Here is a 4783-nt window from a genome sequence, read left to right as displayed (position 1 = left end):
AGCATTTAACACAGGGCCTTGAGGGCCATTCCAGATGTAACCACAGCAGCCTGCCTGGGGGGCAGAGTCAGTGGCCCCAGGGCCTTAGCTCTGTGAGTGACTCTGAGAAGGAGGGAAAAGTTCACTCAGAGCTGGTAGCCCAGAGGACCCCCGTCCACTCCCTGACACCTACTTAGCCTCTGGTATTTGGCATTTGGGATCTGTGATCTGTACGCCTGGGGCCTTTAGTCTGGTGTCACCGGCATACAATGGGCTGCGCAAGTCCTTTTGAAATATTCCTAAGATGCTAGGACAAGGAGCCCTGGATCACAGGACTGGGGATCCCGAAGGCCATCTGGGCCTCCAGCGATCCTGGAGTTGCAGTTAAAGAGGCACCCATGGGCTTGGAATCATCCTTCCTACATCCATCTGTGTGTCCAGGTTGGGCACTCAGGAACTACACCTGTTTTATTCACCTTGGTAAGCATCACAGAGTGGCTGTTTTATTCATGATTATTGAATGAATATTTGATCAAAAGGACTCCTCCTCCTATAATCATGATTACCTTCTCTGAGGGCCTCTGTGTTCCAAGTCCTATGCTAGATTCTTCGCCAATACTAAGTGAGCATAGTTCTTAGAGGAGCCTGTGAGATCAGTTCCACAACTGTCTGTGATTTACATTGAAGACATTGGGGCCCAGAGAGGTTGTGTAACACACCTAGGACTGTACAGCCAGGGAATAGGGGATGAGTCACACTCAGGCATGGGGACCCCAGAGACCTTGCTTAACCTCTGCCTCCTAATGCCACTGGGCCACAATCTCTTACCTACCATCAGGAGCGCATTTACCCTGGGGAGAGCACTCCAGAAAGGGTGTCCTCAGGACATGATCCCCTGGCAGAGACAGCATCTCCGTCAGCAACCATGAGTGGAGTCGGCACTTCCAAGGCTGCCGCATGGTCATATTCTTTTCAATAAAGGCCATTTGAGAAATGAATAACTAAATTTGATGTCAGTTTTATACCTGTGTAAGATGTTGCACATAAAGAAATTCACAAATCAGAGCAATAGTCCTCATCCTTACTTTTGCATCATAAAATGCGGTCTTAGCAGGCAGACTGCTTTCTCACCCAGCTGTTGTCAGTTCCCACTGCCCGTGGGCACTCTCTGGACCCAGGAAGCCAGAAGTTCCGGGATGACAAGTTTGGTGGCACGAACACTACATGTCTGCCTGTGTTACGTGGTTCTCCTGCCTCATCATCTTCAATCCTATGAATTCCATTTGTAAAGTCACTCAACAAGCATTTCAGTGCCTATTCTGTGCCAAGGGTTGTCAGATGACGGTAAATGTCCTGATCATTCTCCACTTTAGAGATGCTAAAACTAAGTCCAGTCTAACATAACTGGTGAAGGGCTGAGCGGGATTCATATCCAGGTCTCTGTGACTCCAAAATCTAGGCTTTTATTCATTTTATTCTATTCACTGTATTTCCTAAGTCATTTTGACTGCGGTCAGAGCAGGCTTGTTTACTTTCTTTTATCAGGCAGCTTCCAATCCTGAAGTAATGTGAAACGAACAGTCCACCTGTGCTCCAGATTGCACTTCTGGGCACAAGGGGAGAGGCATTTCCCAGCCTCCTTGGTTGGGGGGAGGGGAGACATGTGTGTGTCATGTGACTCATTCTGGCCAATAGCACGTGAGAGGAAGTAAAGAACCACTTCCTGGTTGAACGTACAACTCCAGCCCTCTCTCTTCTCCTGCTTAGTAAAGATTGTGGAATCCCAGCAAGGAAGGGATATGGGATCCGGCTGTCACCTCTTGGAGATCCCACTTGCATCAGATATCACATGACTGAAAACTAGGTTTCAGTTATAGTCAGTTATTTTGATGTAGGCTTTTCAAGACTGAAGTGATCTCCTGGCTTAGCTACTAAGAATGACTCCTCTAAGAAGGCTGGCAATGCTGGATGGGAAGTCCTCTTGTCCCTGAGGTCCCTTTACTGAGATTCACTTGCTCCTTGGTGCACCTGCTTGTCTGTTGAGGTTTCCCATTGTCTTCCAGGTTCCTTTGCCATGACCCTCCTGTCTTCACTCTGTGCCTGAGAGGCCATGCTGGTGGGCTGTATGGCTCAGGCTTCCTTGCCTTCCAGCTTCTGGGTGAGCAGAGTCAGTGCGTGGTGCCAGGAGAAGATAAGAGAGAGGAGGGAGTGAGACTGGTGCATCGATTGTCCCCTTCCTCCCTCTGGTGAGTTTGGGAGTGGCTGGATTTTTCTGCCTGCAGTCGTAGCCCCTGACTAGCCTTGGTGCAGACCTTGGAACATCTCTTCATCCCTTCAATGTTCAAGGCCAGCAGGGCTGACACATTACTGCTCTGTTGCTCATTCCCGTGTGACTCAATATCCCTTATTGGCTCTCCAAACTGCACCCATTTATTTTCCACTGAGTCTCTGATCTATCATCCATTCATGCATCCCCCTAGTCATCTACCCACCATCCATTCAATGATATATTCATCCATTCATGTACCCATCCACCTATCTGCTCTTCAGTGCAGCTATCCACCTGTCCATCCATCCACCATCTACCTATCAGTGCATGAATCCATCTCTGTACCCATCCATCCATCCATCCATCCATCCTCCCACCTACCCATATCCCAATTCACATGTTGGTAGTACTTAGGCAGTGTGGTAAGAGCTGTATCTAGTCACCTGGTTAAAAATCTGATGACATCCTGCAGTTAGTGCTGTTACTATCCCTGTTTTGTTCAAGTATCACTTCTGCAAATCTCTGCCCTTGACCCCAAACTTCATGCAGCACCTTTTCCCCTGCTTTCATTTTCCTTAGCATTTATCATATCATTGTCAGTGTTTATTCACTGACCTATTTATCACCTGTCTTGTACGCTAAGTGGGCAGAGGCTTTGTTCATCCTGTCCCAAGCTCTATCTCCAGTACACAGGATGGCTCCTCATGCCCAGAAGGAGTTCAGTAAAATACTGGGTAGAATAAGGGCATACAATTAGGGAGACTTGTTTTGTTTCTCACAGACAGGATTAGAATCCAAATCTACCTGAGCCCTGATCCCAGAGCCCAGACAAATAACCACTCTGGACCACCATCCGGGTCCCTTCTGAGGTACGGACTCACCCTGACTCCCAGCAGCCTCTTCCATGATGGGGTGCAGAACGAGTCTCTGTCCCTTGGGGAAAACAGGTTGAGAGTCTGGCAGTAGGCTCTGCAGCTCCTGAACCTCCAATTGTATGGGAATTGTGCTTTGGTTGTCCCCAGAGCCCAAGCTCTGTCTGCTTCATACTGTGCTGCACCTGTGGGGGTCTAGGTACAGTTGAGGGGGGAAGGAACTGTTAAAGAAAACAGAGTGACTTCCAGACAGTGAGTGTTCCCTGGGGGCCAGGCAGGGTATCCAGCATTCCATAGGCACTTATTATACCCATCTTTTACAGATGGGGAAACTGAGGCTCCATTTTGATCCTGGCCTGCAGGCAGATGCCACAGCTTCTGGGTGCAGGAGTGCCCGCCCCCCATTCTGCCACGGCCGAGGACTGGAGAGCTCAGCAGTTGCCGCAGAACATGTCTGCTCATGGCTCACTAGAAACCCAAGTGCCATTTCCACCTGATAATAAATATGTGTCAGAGAGGACTCGATCTATGTGACCTTGGGTTATGGGGGCACCAGACCGTGAAAAGCCTTTGACAAAACCTTTTTGCCTCAAGAGGCTGAATCCAAATTACAGGCAATTATGGACGCTTGGCCTGACATCCTCTCTTGGACTTTTCTTTCTCGAGCTCAGAATGGCTCTTTTGTGTTGGGAAGGATTCCGGCTGCCTCTGGAGAAGGCCACTCACCTCCCATGGCAGGTCTGTCTCCTGGAGAGCTGGAGGTGAACCCCAGAGCTTCCTAGGAGCTCCTCTGATAATCATGGCTGGTGAACCCATTAACACAGCAATGCCACCACCACCCAGGTGGCATGGACCCGGAAGTCAGCCAGGACAGTCAGAGAGGACTCGATCTATGGACAGTCAGCAGGACTTTGCCAGCCCTACTAAACCCTCCCAACCACTTGGTGAGGAAGATATTTGCTGTACCCATTTCTCAGTGAGAAAACTGAGGCATTAAGTGTGTGATCAGGGTGGAAGTCAGCATGGACAGTCAGCCAGGACTTTGCCAGCCCTACTAAACCCTCCCAACCACTTGGTGAGGAAGATATTTACTGTACCCATTTCTCAGTGAGAAAACTGAGGCATTAAGTGTGTGATCAGGGTGGGCAAACTTTTCCTCCAAGGGCCAGGCAGAAAATACTTTGCACACAGTATGGGCTCAGTGTGGGAAACCATCCACAAACCACACACCTGCGATCGGGTGCAGCTATATGCCAATAAAACTTTGTTGACAACAAAAGGGGAGCCAGACCCGATTTGACTGTTAGGTTACAGTTTGCCAACCCGCCAAAGTCCATTTGGTGCAGAAATGGCAGAAGCATTCACCATCAAGTCTTGAGAATATACTCTCTTCCCTGGTAATTTTAGTGGCATTTATTCCATGTGGTTAATTTTTTATTTTGAGTATGTGGTGATGGTGATTGAACACAGAACCTTCACACTGAGCTATATCTCCAGCCCTTTTTATTTTTTTGTTTTGAGACAGGGACTCACTAAATGGCTAAGTTGCTCAGGCTCGACTTGAACTTGTGATCCACCTGCCTTGGCCTCGCAGAGTGCTAGGGTTACATATGTGCACCATTATTCTTAGTTAATAGATGGTTAATTTTATGTATCAGCGTGA

At 48.5% G+C, this 4783-nt stretch overlaps 1 long non-coding RNA gene across 1 annotated transcript; it reads left to right on the top strand.

The window, feature by feature from the left end:
* Nucleotides 1-1707: 1707 nt before the first annotated feature.
* Nucleotides 1708-3980, top strand: LOC106149845. The gene is made up of 3 exons (XR_001236286.1): nt 1708-2225; nt 3030-3117; nt 3444-3980. It is a non-coding gene; the product is annotated as an uncharacterized LOC106149845 (long non-coding RNA).
* The last annotated feature ends 803 nt before the right edge of the window (nt 3981-4783 follow it).

Source organism: Chinchilla lanigera, unplaced genomic scaffold (assembly GCF_000276665.1).
Source record: "Chinchilla lanigera isolate Chin_1 unplaced genomic scaffold, ChiLan1.0 scaffold00054, whole genome shotgun sequence".
Taxonomy (NCBI): domain Eukaryota; kingdom Metazoa; phylum Chordata; class Mammalia; order Rodentia; family Chinchillidae; genus Chinchilla; species Chinchilla lanigera.
Note: the sequence above shows the minus strand (reverse complement) of the source record. Positions and strands in the feature narration are given on the sequence as shown.